Source organism: Xylocopa sonorina, unplaced genomic scaffold, assembly GCF_050948175.1.
Source record: "Xylocopa sonorina isolate GNS202 unplaced genomic scaffold, iyXylSono1_principal scaffold0024, whole genome shotgun sequence".
Lineage (NCBI taxonomy): Eukaryota > Metazoa > Arthropoda > Insecta > Hymenoptera > Apidae > Xylocopa > Xylocopa sonorina.
In genome coordinates this window covers 2,968,857-2,996,519 of record NW_027490095.1, presented here as the reverse complement: position 1 = coordinate 2,996,519, position 27,663 = coordinate 2,968,857, and positions in this window count along the sequence as shown.

Genomic DNA, 27,663 nt, shown 5'->3' with positions numbered 1-27,663 from the left:
AGTTAACCTAGTCTTAATACTTAGAAATAATTGTTCTTGTACTCTTTGATTTAGAATATACTTTATATTTTCCTAACACATCAAGTTCTAGTTCATTCCAACTCCATTTCTAAATTCAATTATATCTTAATACAAATTCTTCCAAGTTCGCAACAACTTGAGTGTTTATAAACGAACTCATCGCGCCGGGAGGAAGAATTTAATCCATTATCTCGTGCGGAATACGTTGGTGAAACGCCAGAATTCTTCGTTCATCGAAGGACAGCGACATTCACCGCAGCTCCACCGTCAAAACGCCGATTTCAGCCAGCCGTACGCCGACTCCTCCCCCGAAAACGACACTCGACGATCGCCACATCTGAAAGCAGAAGAGGGAAATCAGCGAAAGGTAAGTAAAATCCCTCCTTACACGCGTTCGCGATTGTTTACGGTGCCCGCGTCTTGCCAGAATCGACGAACCCGGTCATACGCGTTTTATACCGGACCGAATTTTCGACTAAAAAGCTTGTGTCATACAGCCTCTTGGGATACGAATAATTTGTTCGCCAGGACGTGACACTACTTCCTAGCACGGAAGTGTCGCATTTACATTCATTTGATGTGTATGCGAGGTATACATGCCACTTCGCAATGAATATTATATCTTACCATGAAACATAGAAATGAGATGGGATATCGCGATTTAAGAAGCATTAGAACTCTACTGCATGATACGTAGACATCTGCAAACGCAACGTCCTAGCAAGGAAGTGTCGCATTTACATTCTTTTGAAGTGAGTACGAGACACTTCGCAATGAAAATTATATCTTATCATGAAACATAGAAAGGAGATGCGATATCTCGATTTAAGAAGCATTGCAACGCTATTGCTTCGATACCTTGACATCTGCAAACGCTACTTCCTAACAAGAAAGTGTCGCATTTACATTCTTTTGAAGTGAATACGAGGTATGCATGTCACTTCACAATGAATATTATACCTTATCATGAAACATAGAAATGAGATGCGATATCGCGTTTTAGGAAGCATCAGAACACTATTGCTACGATACGTAGACATCTGCAAACGCCATTTCCTAGCAAGGAAGTGTCGCAGTTACATTCCTTTGAATTGTATGCGAGGTATACGTAACACTACACAATGAATATTATATCTTATATCGAAACATATGAATGAGATGCGATATCGCGATTTAAGAAGCATTACAACTCTATTGCTTCGATACGTAGACATCTGCAAACGCTATTTCCTAGCAAGGAAGTGTCGCATTTACATTCATTTGAAGTGTATCCGATGTATATGTGATACTTCGCAATGAATAATATATCTTACCATGAAACATAGGAATGAGATGCGATATCTCGTTTTAAGAAGCATTATAACACGCTTGCTACGATACGTAGACATCTGCAGACTCTATTTCCTAGCAAGGAAGTGTCGCATTTACATTCATTTGAAGTGAATACGAGGAATACATGAAACTTCGCAATGAATATTATAACTTATCATGAAACACAGTAATGAGATCCGATATCCCGTTTCAAGAAGCATTAGAACTCTATTGCTTCGATACGTAGACATCTGCAAACTCTATTTCCTAGCAAGGAAGTGTCGCATTTACATTCATTTGAAGTGTATGCGACGTATACATGACACTTCGCAATTAACATTATATCTTATCATGAAACATAGAAATGAAATGCGAATTCGCGTTTTAGGAAGCATCAGAACACTATTGCTACGATACGTAGACATCTGCAAACGCCATTTCCTAGCAAGGAAGTGTCGCAGTTACAATCTTTTGAATTGTATGCGAGGTATACATAACACTACACAATGAATATTATATCTTATATCGAAACATATGAATGAGATGCGATATCGCGATTTAAGACGCATTACAACTCTATTGCTTCGATACGTAGACATCTGCAAACGCTATTTCCTAGCAAGGAAGCGTCGCATTTACATACTTTTCAAGTAAATACGAGGCATGCATGTCACTTCGCATTGAATATTATATCTTATCATGAAACATAGAAATGAGGAGCGACATCGCGTTTTAAGAAGCACCAGAATTCTATTGCTATGATACGTAGACATCTCCAAACGCTATTTCCTAGCAAGGAAGTGTCGCAATTACAGCCTTTTGAAGTGAATACGAGGTATACATAACACTCCACAATGAATATTATATCTTATCATGAAACATAGAAATGAGATGCGATATGACGATTTAAGAAGCATTAGAAATCTAGTGCTTCGTTACGTAGACATCTGCAAACGCTATTTCCTAGCAAGCAAATGTCGCATTTACTTTCTTCTGAAGTGAATACGAAGTATACATGACACTCCGCAATGAATATTATAACTTATCTTAAAACATAGAAGTGAAATGCGATATCTCGTTTTAAGAAGCATTAGAACTCTATTTCTTCGATGCGCAGACATCTGCAAACGCTATTACCTAGCATGGAAGTGTCGCATTTACATTCAATTGAAGTGTAGACGAGGAATACATAGCACTTCGTAATGAATATTATATCTTATCATGAAAGATAGAAACGAGATGCGATATCGCGTTTTAAGAAACATCCGAACTCTATTGCTTCGATACGTAGACAACTGCAAGCGCTACTTCCTAGCAAGGAAGTCTCGCACTTTCACTCATTTGAAGTGTATACGAGGTATGCATAACACTTCGAAATGAGTATTATATCTTATCATGAAACATAGAAATGAGATGCGATATCGCGTTTCAAGAAGCATTAGAACTATATTGCTTCGATGCGTAGACATCTGGAAACGCTATTTCCTATCAAGGTAGTGTCGCATGTACATTCAGTTGAAGTGTAGACGAGGAATATATAACACTTCGTAATTAATATTATACCTTATCATGAAACATAGGAATGAGATGCGATATCACGTTTTAAGAAGCATTAGAACTCTATTGCTACGATACGTAGACATCTGGAAATGCTATTTCCCAGCAAGGAAGTGTCGCATTTACATTCATTTGAGGTGTATGCGAGGTATAAGTGACACATCGCAATGAATATTATATCTTATAATGAAACATAGACATGAGATGCTATATCGCGATTTAAGAAGCATTAGGACTCTAATGCTACGATACGTAGACATCTGCAAACGCTATTTCCTAGCAAGTAAGTTTCGAATTTACATTCTTTTGAAGTGAATACGAAGTATACCAGACACTCCGCATTGAATATTATATCTTATCATGAAACATAGACGTGAGATGCGATATCGCGATTCAAGATGCATGGCAACTCTATTGCCTCGATACGTAGACATCTGCAAACGCTCCTTCCTAGCAAGTAAGTGTCGCAGTTACAATCTTTTGAATTGTATGCGAGGTATACATAACACTACACAATGAATATTATATCTTATATCGAAACATATGAATGAGATGCGATATCGCGATTTAAGACGCATTACAACTCTATTGCTTCGATACGTAGACATCTGCAAACGCTATTCCCTAGCAAGGAAGCGTCGCATTTACATTCTTTTGAAGTGAATACGAGGCATGCATGTCACTTCGCATTGAATATTATATCTTATCATGAAACATAGAAATGAGGAGCGACTTCGCGTTTTAAGAAGCATCAAAATTCTATTGCTATGATACGTAGATATCTCCAAACGCTATTTCCTAGCAAGGAAGCGTCGCAATTACAGTCTTTTGAAGTGAATACGAGGTATACATAACACTCCACAATGAATATTATATCTTATCATGAAACATAGAAATGAGATGCGATATGACGATTTAAGAAGCATTAGAAATCTAGTGCTTCGTTACGCAGACATCTGCAAACGCTATTTCCTATCAAGGTAGTGTCGCATGTACATTCAGTTGAAGTGTAGACGAGGAATATATAACACTTCGTAATTAATATTATACCTTATCATGAAACATAGGAATGAGATGCGATATCACGTTTTAAGAAGCATTAGAACTCTATTGCTACGATACGTAGACATCTGGAAATGCTATTTCCCAGCAAGGAAGTGTCGCATTTACATTCATTTGAGGTGTATGCGAGGTATAAGTGACACATCGCAATGAATATTATATCTTATAATGAAACATAGACATGAGATGCTATATCGCGTTTTAAGAAGCATTAGGACTCTAATGCTACGATACGTAGACATCTGCAAACGCTATTTCCTAGCAAGTAAGTTTCGAATTTACATTCTTTTGAAGTGAATACGAAGTATACCAGACACTCCGCATTGAATATTATATCTTATCATGAAACATAGACGTGAGATGCGATATCGCGATTCAAGATGCATGGCAACTCTATTGCCTCGATACGTAGACATCTGCAAACGCTCCTTCCTAGCAAGTAAGTGTCGCAGTTACAATCTTTTGAATTGTATGCGAGGTATACATAACACTACACAATGAATATTATATCTTATATCGAAACATATGAATGAGATGCGATATCGCGATTTAAGACGCATTACAACTCTATTGCTTCGATACGTAGACATCTGCAAACGCTATTTCCTAGCAAGGAAGCGTCGCATTTACATTCTTTTGAAGTGAATACGAGGCATGCATGTCACTTCGCATTGAATATTATATCTTATCATGAAACATAGAAATGAGGAGCGACTTCGCGTTTTAAGAAGCATCAGAATTCTATTGCTATGATACGTAGACATCTCCAAACGCTATTTCCTAGCAAGGAAGCGTCGCAATTACAGTCTTTTGAAGTGAATACGAGGTATACATAACACTCCACAATGAATATTATATCTTATCATGAAACATAGAAATGAGATGCGATATGACGATTTAAGAAGCATTAGAAATCTAGTGCTTCGTTACGCAGACATCTGCAAACGCTATTTCCTATCAAGGTAGTGTCGCATGTACATTCAGTTGAAGTGTAGACGAGGAATATATAACACTTCGTAATTAATATTATACCTTATCATGAAACATAGGAATGAGATGCGATATCACGTTTTAAGAAGCATTAGAACTCTATTGCTACGGTACGTACACATCTGGAAATGCTATTTCCCAGCAAGGAAGTGTCGCATTTACATTCATTTGAGGTGTATGCGAGGTATAAGTGACACATCGCAATGAATATTATATCTTATAATGAAACATAGACATGAGATTCTATATCGCGTTTTAAGAAGCATTAGGACTCTAATGCTACGATACGTAGACATCTGCAAACGCTATTTCCTAGCAAGTAAGTTTCGAATTTACATTCTTTTGAAGTGAATACGAAGTATACCAGACACTCCGCATTGAATATTATATCTTATCATGAAACATAGACGTGAGATGCGATATCGCGATTCAAGATGCATGGCAACTCTATTGCCTCGATACGTAGACATCTGCAAACGCTCCTTCCTAGCAAGTAAGTGTCGCATTTACATTATTTTGAAGTGAAAACGAAGTATACATGACACCGCGCAATGAATACTATATCTTATCATAAAACATAGAAATGAGATGCGATATCGCGACTTAAGAAGCATTTGAACTCTATTGCTTCGATACGTAGCCATTTGGAAACGCTATTTCCTAGAGAGGAAGTGTCGCATTTACATTCATTTGAAGTGTATGCGAGGTGTAAGTGACACTCCGCAATGAATATTATATCTTATCATGAAACATAGAAATGAGATGCGATATCGCGTTTCAAGAAGCATTAGAACTTTATTTCTTCGATGCGTAGACATCTGGAAACGCTGTCTCCTAGCATGGAAGTGTGGCATTTACATTCAACTGAAGTGTAGACGAGGAATACATAACACTTCGTAATGAATATTATATCTTATCATGAAACATAGAAATGTGATGCGATATCGCGTATAAAGAAGCAATAGAACCCTATTGCTACGATGCGTAGACTTCTGAAGTGAATACGAGGTATACATAACACTTCACAATGAATATTATATCTTATCACGAAACATAGAATTGAGATGCGATATCGCGTACTAAGAAGCATTAGAGCTCTATTGCTTCGATACGTAGACATCTGGGAACGCGATATCCAAGAAAGGAAACGTCGCATTTACATACAATTGAAGTGTAGGCGAGGAGTACGTAACACTCCACAATGAATATTATATCTTATCACGAAACATAGAAATGAGATGCGATATCGCGTTTTAAGGAGCATTAGAACCCTATTGCTTCGATACGTAGACATCTGCAAACGCTATTTCCTAGCAGGGAAGTGTCGCATTTACATTCATTTGAAGTGTAGACGAGATATACATAACACTGCACAATGAATATTATATCTTATCATGAAACATAGAAATCAGATGCGATATCGCGATTTAAGATGCATTAGAACTCTATTGCTTCGATACGTAGACAACTGAAAACGCTACTTCCTAGCAAGGAAATGACACATTTACATTCTTTTGAAGTAAATACGAGGTATACATAACAGTGCACTATGTATATTATATCTTATCATGAAACATAGATATGAGATGCGATAATGCGATTTAAGAAGCATTAGAACTCTATTGCTTCGATACGTAGACTTCTGCAAACGCTATTTCCTCGCACGGAAGTGTCGCATTTGCATCCATTTGAAGAGTAAGCGAGGTATACATGACACTTCCTAATTAATATTATATCTTATCATGAAACATAGGCATGAGATGCGATATCGCGATTTAAGAAGCATTAGAACTCTATTGCTTAGATACGTAGACATCTGCAAACGCTATTCCCTAGCAGGGAAGTGTCGCATTTACATTCATTTGAAGTGTAGACGAGATATACATAACACTGCACAATGAATATTATATTTTATCGTGAAACATAGAAATGAGATGCGATTTCGCAATTTAAGAAGCATTAGAACACTATTGCTACGATACGTAGACATCTGCAGACGCTAATTCCTAGCAAGGAAATATCACATTTTCAATCTTTAGAAGTGAATACGAGGTATACATAACACTCCAGAACGAATATTATATCTTATCATGAAACATAGAAATGAGATGCGATATGGCGATTTAAAAAGCATTAGAACTCTATTGCTTCGATACGAAGACATCTGCCATCACTATTTCCTAGCAAGGAAGTGTCGCATTTACACTCATTTGAAGTGTATGCGATGTATACAAGACACTTAGCAATGAATATTACGTCTTATCAGGATTCATAGAATTGAGATGCGGTATCGCGTTTTGAGAAGCATTAGAATTCTATTGCTACGATACGTGGACATCTGCAAACGCTATTTCCTAGCAAGGAAGTGTCGCATCTACATTCTTTTGAAGTGAATACGAGGTTTATATAACACTCCACTATGAATATTATATCTTGTCATGAATCATAGAAATGAGATGCTGTATCCCGTTTAAAGAAACACTAGAACTTTATTGCTACGATACGTAGACATCTGCAAACGCTATTTCCAAGCAAGGAAGAGTCGCATTTACATTCCTTCGAAGTGAATACGAGGTATACCTAACACTCCACAATGATTATTATATCTTATCATGAAACATAGAAATGAGATGAGTTATCGCGATTTAAAAAGCATTAGAACGCTATTGCTACGAAACGTAGACATCTGCAAACGCTATTTCCTAGCAAGGAAGTGTAGCATTTAAAATCTTTTGAAGTGAATACGAGGTATACACAACACTCCGCAACGAATATTATATCTTATCACGAAACATAGAAATGAGATGCGATATCGCGTTTTAAGAAGCATTAGAGCTCAGTTGCTACGATACGTGGACATCTGCAAACGATATTTCCTAGGAAGGAAGTGCTGCATTTACATTCATCTGAAGTGTATGCGTGTTGTAAGTGACACTTCGCAATGAATATTATATCCTATCATGAAACATAGAAGTGTGATGCGATATCACGATATAAGAAGCATTAGAACTCTATTGCTACGACACGTAGACATCAGCAAACGCTATTTCCAAGCATGGAAGTGTCATATCTAATTCTTTTGATGTGAATGCCAGGTATACATGACACTTCGCAAAGAATATTAAATCTTATCATGAAACATAGAACTGAGATGCGATATCGCGTTTTAAGAAGCATTACAAATCTAATGCTTCGATACTTAGACATCTGGAAACGCTATTTCTTAGTAAGGAAGTGTGGTATTTACATTCCTGTTAAGTGTAGACGAGGTATACATAATACTTCGCAATGAATATTACATCTCATCATGAAAAATAGAATTGAGATGCGATATCGCGTTACAAGAAACATTAGAACTCTATTGCTTCGATACGTACAAATCTGCAAACGCTATTTCCTAGCACGGAAATGTGGTATTTACACTCTTTTCAAGTGTAGTCGAGGTGTACATAACACTTCGCAGTGAATGTTTTATCTTATCATGAGACAGATGAGAGATGCGATATCGCGTTTTACGAAGCTTTAGATCTCAATAACTTCGATACGTAGACATCAGGAAACGCATTTCCTTGCAAGGAAGTGTGGCATTTACATTCATTTGGTGTGTAGACGAGGTATGCCTAACACTTCGCAATGAATATTATATCTTATGATGAAACATACAATTGAGAGGCGATATCGCGTTTGAAGAAGCATTGGAATTCTATTGCTTCGATACGTAGACATCTGGAAACGTATTTCCTAGCAAGGACGTGTGGCACTTACATTCTTTTAAAGTGTAGACGAGGTATACATAACACTTCGCATTGAATATTATATCACGTCATGAAACATAGAAGTGAGGTGCGATATCGCGTTTTAAGAATCCTTAGAACACTATTGTTTCGATACGTAGACATAAGGAAACGCTATTTCCTGCAAGGAAGTGTGGAACTTACATTCTTTTGAATTGTAGACGAGATATACATAACACTTCGCAATGAATATTACATCTTATCATGAAGCATAGAAATGAGGTGCGATATCGCGTTTCAAGATGCATTAAAACACTATTGCTTCGATACATAGAGATCAGGAAACGCTATTTCCTAGCATGGAAGTGTGGCATTTACGTACTTTTGAAGTGTGGACGAGATATACATAAAACTTCGCAACGAATACTATTTTATCATGAATCATAGGAATGTGAAGCGATATCGCGTCCAAAAAAGCACTAAAACTCTATTGCTTCGATACGTAGATATCTACAAACGCTACTTCCTAGCAAGGAAGTGTCGCATTTACATTCATTTCAAGTGTATGCGAGGTATACATGACACTTCGCAATGAATATTATATCTTATAATGAAACATAGAAATGAGATGCGATATCGCGTTTTAAGAAGCATTAAAACCCTATCGCTACGAAACGTAGACATCGGCAGACGCTATTTCCTAGCAAGGGGGTCTCGCATTTACATTCTTTTGGAGTGAATACTTGGTATACATGACACTCCGCAATGAATATTATATCTTATAATGAAACATGGAAATGTGATGCGATATCGCGATTTAAGCAGGATTAGAACTCTATAGTTTCGATACCTAAACATCTGCAACCGCTATTTCCTAGCAGGGTAGTGTCGCGTTTACATTCATTTGAAGTATATGCGTGGTATACATGACACTTCGCAATGAATATTATATCTTATAGTGAAACATAGGAATGAGATGCGATAGGGCGATTATATTAAGCATTAGAACTATATTGCTTCGATACGTAGACATCTGCCAACTCTAATTCCTAGCAATCTAGTGTCGCATTTAAATTCGTTTGAAGTGTATGCGAGGTGTACAAGATAATTCGCAATGAATATTATATCTTATAATGAAAAAAAAAATGAAATGCGATATCCCGTTTTGAGAAGCATTAGGGCTCTGATTCTACGATACGTAGACATCTGCAAACCCTATTTCATAGCAAGGAAGTGTCGCATTTACATTCATTTGGAGTGTATGCGAGGTATACGTGACACTTCGCGACGGAAATTATATCTTATCATGAAACATAGAAATGAGATGCGACATCGCGATTTAAGAAGAATTAGAACTCAATTGCTACGGTACGTAGACATCTGCAAACGCTATTTCCTAGCAAGGAGGTGTCGCATTTACATTCTTCTGAAGCGAATACGATGTATACATAACACTCCACAATGAATATTATATCTTATCATGAAATATAGAAATGAGATGCGATATCGCGTTTTAAGAAGCATTAGAACACTATTGCTTCGATACGTAGATATCTGGAAACGTAATTTCCTAGAAAGGGAGTGTTGCATTTACATTCGTTTGAATTGCAGACGAGGAATACATAACACTCCACAATGAATATTATTTCTTATCATGAAACATAGAAATGAGATGCGATATTGCGTTTTGGGGAGCTTTAGAACTCTATTTCTACGATAAGTAGACATCTGCGGACGCTATTTCCTAGCAAGGAATTGTCGCATTTACATTCTTTTTAAGTGAATACGAGGTATCCATGACACTTCGCAATTAATATTATATCTTATCATGAAACATAGAAGTGAGATGCGATATCGCGTATTAACAAGCATTAGAAATCAATTGCTACGATACGTAGACATCTGCAAACTCTATTTCCTAGCAAGGAAGTGTCGCATTTACATACTTTTCCAGAGAATACGAGGTATACATGATACTCCGCAATGAATATTATATCTTCACATGAAAAATAGAAATGAGATGCGATATCGCGAATTAAGAAGCATTAGTACTCTATTGCTTCGATACGTAGACATCTGCAAACGCTATTTCCTAGCAAGGAAGTTTCGCATTTACATTCTCTTGAAATGAGTACGAGGTAAACATAACACTGCACAATGATTATTATATATTATCATGAATCACAGAAACGAGATGCGATATCGCGATTTAAGAATCATTAGAACTCTATTGCTTCGATACGTAGACATCTGCAAACGCTACTTCCTAGCAAGGAAGTGTCGCATTTACATTCATTTGATGTGATTGCGAGGTACACATGATACTTCGCAATGAATATTATATCTTCTCATGAAACATAGAAATGAGATGCGATATGGCAATTTAAGAAGCATTAGAACTCTACTGCTTCGATACGTAGACATCTGCAAGCGCTACTTCATAGCAAGGAAGTGTCGCATTTAAATTATTTTGAGAGGAGTACGAGGTATACGTGGCACTTCGTAATGAATATTATATCTTATCATGATACATAGAAATGAGATGCGATATCGCGTTGTAAGAAGCATTGGAACTCTATTGCTACGATACGTAGACATCTGCAGACGCTATTTCCTATCAAGGAAGTGTCGCATTTACATTCTTTTGAAGTGAATACGAAGTATACATAACACTGCACAATGAATGTTATATCTTATTACGAAACATAGAAATGAGATGCGATATGGCGATTTTAGAAGCATTAGAACTCTATTGCAACGATACGTAGATATCTGTAATCGCTACTTCCTTGCAAGCAAGTGTCGCATTTACATTATTTTGAAGTGAATACGAGGTATACACGACACTTCGCAATGAATATTATGTCTTACCACGAAACATAGAAATGAGATGCGATATCGCGATTTAAGAAGCAATAGAACTCTATTGCTTCGATTCGTAGACATCTGCAAACGCTACTTCCTAGGAAGGAAGTGTCGCATTTACATTAATTTGAAGTGTATGCGAGGTATACAAGACACTTCGCAATGAATATTATATCTTATCATGAGGCATAGAAATGAGATGCGATATCGCCATTTGAGAAGCTGTAGAACTCTAATGATACGATACGTAGACACCTGCAAACGCTATTTCCTAGCAAGGAAGTGTAGCATTTACATTCATTTGAAGTGTATGCGAGGTATACAAGACACTTCGCAATGAATATTACATCTTATCATGAAACATATATATGAGATGCGGTATCGCGTTTTGAGAAGCAGTAGGACTCTAATGCTACGATACGTAGACATCTGCATTCGCTATTTCCTAGCAAGGAAGTGTCGCATTTACATTCTTTTGAAGTGAATACGAGGTATACATAACACTCCACAATGAATATTATATCTTATCATGAAACATAGGAATGAGATACGATTTCGCGATTTAAGAATCATTAGAACTCTATTGCATCGATGCGTAGACATCTGCAAACGCTATTTCCCAGGAAGGAAGTGTCGCATTTACATTCTTTTGAAGCGAATACGAGGTATACATGACACTTCGCAATGAACATTATATCTTATCATGAAACATAGAAATATGATGCGATATCTCGTTTTAAGGAGCATTGGAACTCTATTGCTTCGATACGTAGACATCTGCATACGCTACTTCCTAGCGAGGAAGTGTCGCACTTACATTCATTTGAAGTGTATACGAGGTATACATAACACCGCAATGAATAATATATCTTATCACGAAACATCGAAATAAGATGAGATATCTCGTTTTATGGATCACTAGATCTCTATTCCTTCGATACGTAGACATCTACAAACGCTATTTCCTAGCAACAAAGTGTCGCATTTACATTCACTTGAAGTGTATGGGAGGTATAAGTGACACTTCGCAATGAATATTATATCTTATCAAGAAACATAGAAATGAAATGCGATATCGGGTGTTGAGAAGCATTAGAAATCTGTTGCTACGATACGTAGACATCTGCCAACGCTGTTTCCTAGCAAGATAGTGTCGCATTTACATTAACTTGAAGTGTATGCGAAGAATGCGTAACACTTCGCAATGAATATTATATACTATCATGAGACATAGAAATGCCATGCGATATCGCGATTTAAGAAGCATTAGAACTCTATTGCTTCGTGACGTAGACATCTGCAAACGCTATTTCCTAGGAAGGAAGTGTGGCATTTACATTCATTTAAAGTGTAGACGAGTAATACATAACACTTCGGAATGAATATTATATCTTATCATAAGACATAGAAATGATATGCGATATCTCGTCTGAAGAAGCATTAGAACTCTATTGCATCGATACGTAGACTTCTGCTAACGCTAATTACTAGTAGGCAAGTGTCGCATTTGCATCCATTTGAAGTGTATGCGAAGTATACATGACACGTCGCAATGAATATTATATCTCATCATGAAACATGGAAATGAGATGCGATATCGCGTTTTAAGAAGCGTTAGAAACCTGTTGCTACGATACGTGGACAACTGTAAACGCTATTTCGTAGCAAGGTAGTGTCGCATCTACATTCTTTTGAAGTGAATACGAGGTATACATATCACTTCGCAATGAATATTATATCTTATCATGAAACATAGAAATGAGATGCGATATCACGTTTCGAGAAGCACTAGAACTCTATTGTTACGATACGTAGATATCTGCATTCGCTATTTCCTAGCAAGGAAGTGTCGCATTTACATTCTTTTGAAGTGAATTCGAGGTATACATAACACTCCACAATGAATATTATATCTTATCATGAAACATAGAAGTGAGATGCGATATCGCGTTTTAAGTAGCATTAGATCTCTATAACTTCGATACGTAGACATCTGCATATGCTACTTCCTAGCAAGAAAGTGTCGCATTTACATTCTTTTGAAGTGCGTACGAAGTATACATGACACTCCGCAATGAATATTATATCTTATCATGACGCATAGAAATGTGATGCGATATCGCAATTTAAGCAGCATTAGAACTCTATTGCTTCGATACCTAGACATCTGCAAACGCTATTTCCCAGCCAGGAAGTGTAGCATTTACATTCTTTTGAAGTGTATGCGAGGTATACATGACACTTCGCAATGAATATTATATCTTATCATGAGACATAGGAATGAGATGCGATATCGCGTTTTAAGAAGCATTAGACCTATATTGCTACGATACGTAGATATCTGGAAAAGCAGTTTCCTAGCAAGGAAACGTCGCATTCATATTCTTTTGAAGTGAATACGAGGTATACATATCACTCCACATCGAATATTATATCTTATTATGAAACATAGAAATGAGATGCGATATGGCGATTTAAGAGGCATTGGAATAATATTGCTCGATACGTATACATCTGCCAACGCTATTTGCTAGCAAGGAAGTGTCGCATTTACATTCATTTGAAGAGTATGCGAGGTGTACAAGACACTTCGCAATGAATATTATATCTTATCATGAAACATAGAAATGAGATGCGATATCGCGTTTTAGGAAGAATTAGAACTCTATAGCTACGATACGAAGACACCTGCCAATACTATCTCCTAGCAAGGAAGTGTCGCATTTACATTCTTTTGAAGTCAATACGAGGTATACATAACACTGCACAATGAATATTATATTTTATCATGAAACATAGAAATGAGATGCGATTTCGCGATATAAGAAGCATTGGAACTCTATTGCTTCAATACGTAGACGTGTGCAAACGATATTTCCTAGCAAGGAAGTGTCGTATTTTCATTCTCTTGATGTCAATTTGAGTAATACACGACACTTTGCAATGAATATTATATCTTATCATAAAACATAGAAATGAGGAGCGATATCTCGTTTTAAGAAGCACAAGAACTCTATTGCTTCGACACGTAGACATCTGCCATCGCTATTCCCTAGGAAGGAACTGTCGCATTTACATTCTTTTGATGTCAATACGTGGTATACATAACACTGCACAATGAGTATTATATCTTATCATGAAACATAGAAATGATATGCGTATGACGTTTTGAGAAGCATTAGATCTCTATTGCTACGATACGTAAACTCCTGCAAACGCTAGTTCCTAGCAAGGAAGTGTCGCATTTACATTCTTTTGAAGTGAATACGAGGTATACATGACACTTCGCAATGAATATTATACCTTATCATGAAGCATAGAAATGTGATGCGATATTGCGTTTCAAGAAGCATAAGAACCCTATTGCTCCGATAAGTAGACATCTGCAAACGCTACTTGCTAGCAATGAAGTGTCGCATTTACATTCTTTTGAAGTGAATACGTGGTATACATGACACTTCGCAATGAATATTATATCTTATCATGAAACATAGAAATGAGATGCGAATTAGCGAATTAAGAATCGTTAGAGATCTGTTGCTACGATACGTAGACATTTGCAAACGCTATTCCCTAGCTAGGAAGTGTCGCATTTACAATCTTTTGAAGTGAATACGAGGTATACATAACACTCCACAACGAATGTTATATCTTATCATGAAACACAGAAATGAGATGCGATATCGCGATTAAGAAGCGATAGAAATCTATTGCATCGATACGTAGACCTCTGCAAACGCTACTTCCTAGCAAGGAAGTGTCGTATTTCCATTCTTTTTATGTCAATTTGAGTAATGCACGACACTTCGCAATGAATATTATATTTTATCATAAAACATAGAAATGAGGAGCGATATCTCGTTTTAAGAAGCATAAGAACTCCATTGCTTCGACACGTAGACATCTGCCATCGCTATACCCTAGGAAGGAACAGTCGCATTGACATTCCTTTGATGTCAATACGCGGTATACATAACACTGCACAATGAATATTATATCTTATCATGAAACATAGGAATGAGATGCGATATCGCGTTTTAAGAAGCATTAGAAATCTATTGCTTCGATACGTAGACATCTGCAAACGCTATTTCCTAGCAAGGAAGTGTCACATTTTCATTCTTTTGAAGTGAATACGCCGCATACACGACACTTCGCAATGAATATTATATCATATCATAAAACATAGAAATGGGATGCGATATCGCGTTCTAAGAAGGATTGGAACTCTAATGCTACGATACGTAGACATCTGCGAACGCCATTTCCTAGGAAGGAAGTGTCGCATCTACATTCTTTTGAAGTGAATACGAGGTATACATGACACTTCGCAATGAATATTATAACTTATCATGAAACATAGAAATGAGATGCGATATCGCGTTTCAAGAAGCATTAGAACTCTATTGCTTCGATACGAAGACATCTGGAAACGTAATTTTCTAGGAAGGAAGTGTCGGGTTTACATTCATTTGAAGTGTGTGCGAGGTATACATGACACTTCGCAATGAATGTTATATCATATCTTGAAACATAGAAATGAGATGCGATATCGCGTTTTAGGAAACATTAGAGATCTATTGCTACGATACGTAGACATGTGGAAACGCTATTTCGTAGAAAGAAAGTGTCGAATTTACATTCATTTGAAGTGTAGACGAGGATTACATAACACTTCGTAATGAATATTATATCTTATCATGAAACATAGAAATGAGATGCGATATCGCGCTCTAAGAAGGATTAGAGCACCATTGCTACGATACGTAGATATCTGCATTCGCTATTTCCTAGCAAGGAAGTGTCGCATTTACATTCTTTTGAAGTGAATTCGAGGTATACATAACACTCCACAATGAATATTATATCTTATCATGAAGCATAGAAATTGGATGCGATATCGCGTTTTAAGAAACATTTTGACTCAATTGCTACGATACGTAGATATCTGGAAACGCTATTACCTAGGAGGGAAGTGTCGCATTTACATTCTTTTGAAGTGAATACGAGGTATACATGACACTTCGCAATTAATTTTACATCTTATCACGAATCATAGAAATGAGATGCGACATCTCGTTTTAAGAAGCATTAGAACACTATTGTTTCATACGTAGACATCAGGAAACGCTGTATCCTAGCAAGGAAGTGTCGCACTTACATTCTTCTGAAGTGAATACGAGGTATACATGACACTTCGCAATGAATATTATATCTTATCATGAAATATAGAACTGAGATTCGATATCGCGATATAAGGGGCATTAGAACTCAATTGCTTTGGTACGTAGACATCTGGAAACGTAATTTCCTAGCAAGGAAGTGTCGCATTTACATTCATTTGAAGTGTATGCTAGGTATACACGACATTTCGCAATGAATATTATATCTTATCATGAAGCATAGAAATGAAATGCGATATCGCGATTTATGGGGCATTAGAACTCTATTGCTTCGGTACGTAGACATCTGGAAACGTAATTTCCTTGCAGTGAAGTGTCGCATTTACATTCATTTGAAGTGTATGCTAGGTATACATGACACTTCGCAATGAATATTATATCTTATCATGACACATAGGGATGTGATGCCATATCGCGTTTTAAGAAGCATTAGAATCCTATTGCTTCTATACGTAGACATCTGCAAACGCTATTTCCTAGCAAGGAAGTGTCGCATTTACATTCATTTGAAGCGTATGCGAGGTATACATGACACTCCTTAATGAATATTATATCTTATCACGAATCATGGAAATGAGATGCGATATCGCGTTTTAAGAAGCATTAGAACTCCATTGCTTCGATACGTAGACGTCTGCAAACGCCATTTCCTAGCAAGGAAGAGTCGCACTTAGTTTCTTTTGAAGCGAATACGAGGTATACATAACACTGCACATTGAATATTATATCTTATCATGAAACATAGAAATGAGATGCGATATCGCGTTCTAAGGAGCATTAGAAATCTATTGCATCGATACGTAGACATCTGCAGGCGCTATTTCCTAGCAAGGAAGTGTCGCATTTACATTCATTTGAAGTGTATGCAAGGTATACATGACACTTCGCAATGAATATTATATCTTATAATGAAACATAGAAATGAGATGCTATATCTCGTTTTAAGAAGCATTCGAACCCTATTGCTACGATACGTAGACATCTGCAGACGCTATTTCCTAGCAAGGAAGTGTCGCATTTACATTCCTTTGAAGCGAATACGAGGTATACATAACATTCCACAATGAATATTATATCTTTTCATGAAGCATATAAATGGGGAGCGATTTCGCGTTTTAAGAAGCATTGGAAATCTATTGCTTCGATACGTAGACATCTGCAAACGCAATTACCTAGCAATGAAGTGTCGCCTTTTAATACGTTTGAAGTGTATGCGTGGTATACAAGACACTTCGCAATGAATATTATATCTTATCATGGAACACAGAAATGAGTGCGATATGTCGTTTTAAGAAGCATTAGAAATCTGTGGCTTCGATACGTAGACATCTGCCATCGCTATATCCTAGCAAGGAAGTGTCGCATTTACATTACTTTGAAGTGAATACGAGGTATACATAACACTCCACAATGAATATTATATCTTTTCATGAAGCATATAAATGGGGAGCGATTTCGCGTTTTAAGAAGCATTGGAAATCTATTGCTTCGATACGTAGACATCTGCAAACGCTATTACCTAGCAATGAAGTGTCGCCTTTTAACACGTTTGAAGTGTATGCAAGGTATACATGACACTTCGCAATGAATATTATATCTTATAATGAAACATAGAAATGAGATGCTATATCTCGTTTTAAGGAGCATCCGAACCCTATTGCTACGATACGTAGACATCTGCAGACGCTATTTCCTAGCAAGGAAGTGTCGCATTTATATTCCTTTGAAGTGAATACGAGGTATACATAACACTCCACAATGAATATTATATCTTTTCATGAAGCATATAAATGGGGAGCGATTTCGCGTTTTAAGAAGCATTGGAAATCTATTGCTTCGATACGTAGACATCTGCAAACGCTATTACCTAGCAATGAAGTGTCGCCTTTTAATACGTTTGAAGTGTATGCGTGGTATACAAGACACTTCGCAATGAACATTATATCTTATCATGGAACATAGAAATGAGTGCGATATGTCGTTTTAAGAAGCATTAGGAATCTGTGGCTTCGATACGTAGACATCTGCCATCGCTATATCCTAGCAAGGAAGTGTCGCATTTACATTCATTTGAAGTGTATGCGAGGTATACATGACACTTCGCAATGAATATTATATCTTATCATGAAATATAGAACTGAGATGCATTATCACGTTTTAAGAAGGATTAGAACACTTGCTACGATACGTAGACATCTGCAATCCGTATTTCCTAGCAAGGAAGTGTCGCCTTTACATTCCTCTGAAGAGAATACGAGGAATACATGACACTTCGCACTGAATATTATATCTTATCATTAAACATAGAAGTTTGATGCGATATCGCGTTTTAAGAAGCATTAGAACTCTATTACTGCTATACGTGGACATCTGCGAACGCTACTTCCTAGCATGGAAGTGTCGGATTTACATTCTTTTGAAGTGAATACGAGGTTTACATGAAACTTCGCAATGAATATTATAACTTATCATGGAACATAGTAATGAGATGCGACATCTCGTTTTAAGAAGCATTAGAACTCTATTGTTGCGATACGAAGACATCTGGAAACGCTGTTTCTTCGCTAGGAAGTTTCGCTATTACATTCCTTTCAAGTGAGTACGAGGTATACATAACACTCCACGACGAATATCGTACCTTATCACGGAACATAGAAATGAAATACGACATCGCGATTTAGGAAGCAATAGAACTCTATTGCTTCGATACGTAGACATCTGCCATCGCTATTTCCAAGCAAGGAAGTGTCGCATTTACATTCATTTGAAGTGTATGCAATGTATAAGTGACACTTCGCAATGAATATTATATCTTATCATGAAACATAGAAATGAGATGCGATATCGCGTTTTAAGAAGCCTTAGAACTCTATTGCTACGATACGTAGACATCTGCAGACGCTATTTCCTAGCAACGATGTGTCGCATCTACATTCTTTTGAAGTGTAGACGAGATATACATAACACTGCACAATAGATATTATATCTTATCATGAAACATAGAAATGTGATGCGATATCGCAATTTAAGCAGCATTAGAACTCTATTGCTTCGATACCTAGACATCTGCAAACGCTATTTCCCAGCCAGGAAGTGTAGCATTTACATTCTTTTGAAGTGTATGCGAGGTATACATGACACTTCGCAATGAATATTATATCTTATCATGAGACATAGGAATGAGATGCGATATCGCGTTTTAAGAAGCATTAGACCTATATTGCTACGATACGTAGATATCTGGAAAAGCAGTTTCCTAGCAAGGAAACGTCGCACTCATATTCTTTTGAAGTGAATACGAGGTATACATATCACTCCACATCGAATATTATATCTTATTATGAAACATAGAAATGAGATGCGATATGGCGATTTAAGAGGCATTGGAATAATATTGCTCGATACGTATACATCTGCCAACGCTATTTGCTAGCAAGGAAGTGTCGCATTTACATTCATTTGAAGAGTATGCGAGGTGTACAAGACACTTCGCAATGAATATTATATCTTATCATGAAACATAGAAATGAGATGCGATATCGCGTTTTAGGAAGAATTAGAACTCTATTGCTACGATACGAAGACACCTGCCAATACTATCTCCTAGCAAGGAAGTGTCGCATTTACATTCTTTTGAAGTCAATACGAGGTATATATAACACTGCACAATGAATATTATATTTTATCATGAAACATAGAAATGAGATGCGATTTCGCGATATAAGAAGCATTGGAACTCTATTGCTTCAATACGTAGACATGCGCAAACGCTATTTCCTAGCAAGGAAGTGTCGTATTTTCATTCTCTTGATGTCAATTTGAGTAATACACGACACTTTGCAATGAATATTATATCTTATCATAAAACATAGAAATGAGGAGCGATATCTCGTTTTAAGAAGCACAAGAACTCTATTGCTTCGACACGTAGACATCTGCCATCGTTATACCCTAGGAAGGAACAGTCGCATTGACATTCCTTTGATGTCAATACGCGGTATACATAACACTGCACAATGAATATTATATCTTATCATGAAACATAGGAATGAGATGCGATATCGCGTTTTAAGAAGCATTAGAAATCTATTGCTTCGATACGTAGACATCTGCAAACGCTATTTCCTAGCAAGGAAGTGTCACATTTTCATTCTTTTGAAGTGAATACGCCGCATACACGACACTTCGCAATGAATATTATATCATATCATAAAACATAGAAATGGGATGCGATATCGCGTTCTAAGAAGGATTGGAACTCTAATGCTACGATACGTAGACATCTGCGAACGCCATTTCCTAGGAAGGAAGTGTCGCATCTACATTCTTTTGAAGTGAATACGAGGTATACATGACACTTCGCAATGAATATTATATCTTATCATGAAACATAGAAATGAGATGCGATATCGCGTTTCAAGAAGCATTAGAACTCTATTGCTTCGATGCGAAGACATCTGGAAACGTAATTTTCTAGGAAGGAAGTGTCGGGTTTACATTCATTTGAAGTGTGTGCGAGGTATACATGACACTTCGCAATGAATATTATATCATATCTTGAAACATAGAAATGAGATGCGATATCGCGTTTTAGGAAACATTAGAGATCTATTGCTACGATACGTAGACATGTGGAAACGCTATTTCGTAGAAAGAAAGTGTCGAATTTACATTCATTTGAAGTGTAGACGAGGATTACATAACACTTCGTAATGAATATTATATCTCATCATGAAACATAGAAATGAGATGCGATATCGCGTTTCAAGAAGCAATAGAACTCTATTGCTTCGATACGTAGACACCTGGAAACGTAATTTTCTACGAAGGAAGTGTCGAGTTCATATTCATTTGAAGTGTGTGCGTGGTATACATGACACTTCGCAATGAATATTATATCTTATCATGAAAAATAGGAATGAGATGCGATATCGCGTTTTAAGAAGCATCAGAACTTCATTGCTTCGATACGTAGACAACTGCAAACGCTACTTCCTAGCAAGGAAGTCTCGCACTTTCATTCATTTTAAGTGTACACGAGGTATGCGTAACACTTCGCAGTGAGTATCATAACTCATCATGAATCATAGAAATGAGATGCGATATCGCGTATCAAGAAGCATTAGAAATCTATTGCATCGATACGTAGACATCTGCAAACGCTATTTGCGTGCAAGGAAGTGTCGCATTTACATTCATTTGAAGTGTATGCGAGGTATACATGACACTTCGCAATGAATATTATATCTTATTATGAAACATAGAAATGAGATGCGATATCGCGCTCTAAGAAGGATTAGAGCACCATTGCTACGATACGTAGATATCTGCATTCGCTATTTCCTAGCAAGGAAGTGTCGCATTTACATTCTTTTGAAGTGAATTCGAGGTATACATAACACTGCACAATGAATATTATATCTTATCATGAAGCATAGAAATTAGATGCGATATCGCGTTTTAAGAAACATTTTGACTCAATTGCTACGATACGTAGATATCTGGAAACGCTATTACCTAGGAGGGAAGTGTCGCATTTACATTCTTTTGAAGTGAATACGAGGTATACATGACACTTCGCAATTAATTTTACATCTTATCACGAATCATAGAAATGAGATGCGACATCTCGTTTTAAGAAGCATTAGAACACTATTGTTTCATACGTAGACATCAGGAAACGCTGTATCCTAGCAAGGAAGTGTCGCACTTACATTCTTTTGATGTGAATACGAGGTATACATGACACTTCGCAATGAATATTATATCTTATCATGAAATATAGAACTGAGATTCGATATCGCGATATAAGGGGCATTAGAACTCAATTGCTTTGGTACGTAGACATCTGGAAACGTAATTTCCTAGCAAGGAAGTGTCGCATTTACATTCATTTGAAGTGTATGCTAGGTATACACGACATTTCGCAATGAATATTATATCTTATCATGAAGCATAGAAATGAAATGCGATATCGCGATTTATGGGGCATTAGAACTCTATTGCTTCGGTACGTAGACATCTGGAAACGTAATTTCCTTGCAGTGAAGTGTCGCATTTACATTCATTTGAAGTGTATGCTAGGTATACATGACACTTCGCAATGAATATTATATCTTATCATGACACATAGGGATGTGATGCCATATCGCGTTTTAAGAAGCATTAGAATCCTATTGCTTCTATACGTAGACATCTGCAAACGCTATTTCCTAGCAAGGAAGTGTCGCATTTACATTCATTTGAAGCGTATGCGAGGTATACATGACACTCCTTAATGAATATTATATCTTATCACGAATCATGGAAATGAGATGCGATATCGCGTTTTAAGAAGCATTAGAACTCCATTGCTTCGATACGTAGACGTCTGCAAACGCCATTTCCTAGCAAGGAAGAGTCGCACTTACTTTCTTTTGAAGCGAATACGAGGTATACATAACACTGCACATTGAATATTATATCTTATCATGAAACATAGAAATGAGATGCGATATCGCGTTCTAAGGAGCATTAGAAATCTATTGCATCGATACGTAGACATCTGCAGGCGCTATTTCCTAGCAAGGAAGTGTCGCATTTACATTCATTTGAAGTGTATGCAAGGTATACATGACACTTCGCAATGAATATTATATCTTATAATGAAACATAGAAATGAGATGCTATATCTCGTTTTAAGAAGCATTCGAACCCTATTGCTACGATACGTAGACATCTGCAGACGCTATTTCCTAGCAAGGAAGTGTCGCATTTACATTCCTTTGAAGCGAATACGAGGTATACATAACATTTCACAATGATTATTATATCTTTTCATGAAGCATATAAATGGGGAGCGATTTCGCGTTTTAAGAAGCATTGGAAATCTATTGCTTCGATACGTAGACATCTGCAAACGCAATTACCTAGCAATGAAGTGTCGCCTTTTAATACGTTTGAAGTGTATGCGTGGTATACAAGACACTTCGCAATGAATATTATATCTTATCATGGAACACAGAAATGAGTGCGATATGTCGTTTTAAGAAGCATTAGAAATCTGTGGCTTCGATACGTAGACATCTGCCATCGCTATATCCTAGCAAGGAAGTGTCGCATTTACATTACTTTGAAGTGAATACGAGGTATACATAACACTCCACAATGAATATTATATCTTTTCATGAAGCATATAAATGGGGAGCGATTTCGCGTTTTAAGAAGCATTGGAAATCTATTGCTTCGATACGTAGACATCTGCAAACGCTATTACCTAGCAATGAAGTGTCGCCTTTTAATACGTTTGAAGTGTATGCAAGGTATACATGACACTTCGCAATGAATATTATATCTTATAATGAAACATAGAAATGAGATGCTATATCTCGTTTTAAGGAGCATCCGAACCCTATTGCTACGATACGTAGACATCTGCAGACGCTATTTCCTAGCAAGGAAGTGTCGCATTTATATTCCTTTGAAGTGAATACGAGGTATACATAACACTCCACAATGAATATTATATCTTTTCATGAAGCATATAAATGGGGAGCGATTTCGCGTTTTAAGAAGCATTGGAAATCTATTGCTTCGATACGTAGACATCTGCAAACGCTATTACCTAGCAATGAAGTGTCGCCTTTTAGTACGTTTGAAGTGTATGCGTGGTATACAAGACACTTCGCAATGAATATTATATCTTATCATGGAACATAGAAATGAGTGCGATATGTCGTTTTAAGAAGCATTAGGAATCTGTGGCTTCGATACGTAGACATCTGCCATCGCTATATCCTAGCAAGGAAGTGTCGCATTTACATTCATTTGAAGTGTATGCGAGGTATACATGACACTTCGCAATGAATATTATATCTTATCATGAAATATAGAACTGAGATGCATTATCACGTTTTAAGAAGGATTAGAACACTTGCTACGATACGTAGACATCTGCAATCCGTATTTCCTAGCAAGGAAGTGTCGCCTTTACATTCCTCTGAAGAGAATACGAGGAATACATGACACTTCGCACTGAATATTATATCTTATCATTAAACATAGAAGTTTGATGCGATATCGCGTTTTAAGAAGCATTAGAACTCTATTACTGCTATACGTGGACATCTGCGAACGCTACTTCCTAGCATGGAAGTGTCGGATTTACATTCTTTTGAAGTGAATACGAGGTTTACATGAAACTTCGCAATGAATATTATAACTTATCATGGAACATAGTAATGAGATGCGACATCTCGTTTTAAGAAGCATTAGAACTCTATTGTTGCGATACGAAGACATCTGGAAACGCTGTTTCTTCGTTAGGAAGTTTCGCTATTACATTCCTTTCAAGTGAGTACGAGGTATACATAACACTCCACGACGAATATCGTACCTTATCACGGAACATAGAAATGAAATACGACATCGCGATTTAGGAAGCAATAGAACTCTATTGCTTCGATACGTAGACATCTGCCATCGCTATTTCCAAGCAAGGAAGTGTCGCATTTACATTCATTTGAAGTGTATGCAATGTATAAGTGACACTTCGCAATGAATATTATATCTTATCATGAAACATAGAAATGAGATGCGATATCGCGATTTAAGATGCATTAGAACTCTATTGCTTCGGTACGTAGACATCTGCAAACGCTACTTCCTAGCAAGGAAGTGTAGCATTTACATTCTTTTGAAGTGAATACGAGGTATACATGACACTTGGCAATTAATATTGTATCTTATCATGAAACATACGAATGAGATGCGATATCGCGTTTTTAGAAGAATTAGAACTCTATTTCTACGATACGTAGACATCTGCAGACGCTATTTCCTAGCAACGAAGTGTCGCATTTACATTCTTTTGAAGTGAATACGAGGTATATATGACACTTGGCAATTAATATTGTATCTTATCATGAAACATACAAATGAGATTCGATATCGCGTTTTAAGAAGAATTAGAACTCTATTTCTACGATACGTAGACATCTGCAGACGCTATTTCCTAGCAACGAAGTGTCGCATTTACATTCTTTTGAAGTGTAGACGTGGTATACATAACACTTCGCAATGAACATTATACCTTATCATGAATCATAGTATTGAGGTGCGATATCGCGTTTTAAGAAGCATTAGAAATCTATTGCTTCGATACGCAGACATATGGAAACGCTATTTCTTAGCGAGGATGTGTGGCATTTACATTCTTTTGATGCTTAGACGATGTATACAACACTTCGCAATGAATATTATATCTCACTATGAAACATAGAAATCGGATACGACGTCTCATTTTAAGAGGCATTAGAACTCTATTGTTTCGATTCGTAGACATCTGGAAGCGCTATTTCCTGGCGAGGAATGGTGACATTTGCATTCTTTTGAAGTGTGGACGAGGTATACATAACACTTCGCAACGAATATTATATCTTATAATGAAACATTGAAATGGGTTGCTGTATCCCGTTTTATGAAGCATGAGAACTCTATTGCTTCGATACGTAGACATCTGGAAACGCTATTTCCTAGCAAGCAAGTGTGACATTCACATTCCTTTGACGTACAGACGAGATATACATAACACTTCGCAAATGAATATTATATCTTATCCTGAAACATAGGAATGAGATGCGATATCGCGGTTTAAGCAGCATTAGAATTCTATTGCTACGATACGTAGACATCTGAAAACGCCATTTCCTAGCAAGGAAGTGTGGTATTTACAATCTTTTTAAGTGCAGACGAGGTATACATAACACATCGCAATGAATACTATATCTAATCATGAAACATAGAAATGAGATGCGATATCGCGTTTCACGAAGCATGACAGCTCTATTGCTTCGATACTTATTCATCTGGAAACTCTATTTCTTAGTAAGGAAGTGTGGCACTTACATTCTCTTGAAGTGTGGACGAGGTATACGCAACAATTCGCAATGAATATTATATCTTATCATTAAACATAGAAATGAGATGCGATATCGCATTTTAAGATGCATTAGAGCTCTACTGCTTCGATACGTAGACATCTGGAAACGCATCTCCTAGCAAGGAAGTTTGGCATTTACATTGTTTTGATGTGTCTACGAGGTATACTTAACACTTCGCAAAAAATATTATATCGTATCATGAAACATAGAATTGAGATTCGATATCGCTTTCACAGGAACAATATAACTCTATTGCTCCGATACGTTGACATCTGGAAAGGCATTTCCTAGCATGGAAGTGTGGCATTTACATTCTTTTGAAGTGTAGACGAAAAGTGCGTAACACTTCGCAATGAATATTATATCTTATCATGAAACATAGAACTGCAATGCGATATCGCGTTTTAAGAAGCACTAGAACCCTCATGCTTCGGTACGTAGATATCTGGAAACGTTATATCCTAGAAAAGGAAATGTGGCATTTACATTCTTTTGAAGTGTAGACGATGTATACATAACACTTCGCAATGAATATTATATCTCATCCTGAAACATAGAACTGCGATGCGATATCGCGCCTTGAGAAGCAATAGAACTCTATTGCTTCGATACGTAGACGTCTGGAATCGCTATTACCTAGCAAGAAAGTGTGGCATTTACCTTCTTTTGAAGTATAGACAGGGTATACGTAGCACTTCGCAATGAATATTACATCTTATCATGGAACGCAGAAATGGAAGCGATATCGCGGTTTAAGAATTATTAGAACTCTATTACATCGATACATAGATATCTAGAAACGCATTTCCTAGCAAGGAAGTGTAGCACTTACATTCTTTTGAAGTGTAGAGAGGGTATACGTAACGCTTCGCCATGAATATTATATCCTATCATGAAGCATACAACTGCGATGCGATATCGCGTTTTAAAATGCATTAGAACTCTATTGCTTCCATCCGTAGACATCTGGAATCGCTGTTACCTAGTAAGAAAGTGTGGCATTTACCTTCTTTTGATGTG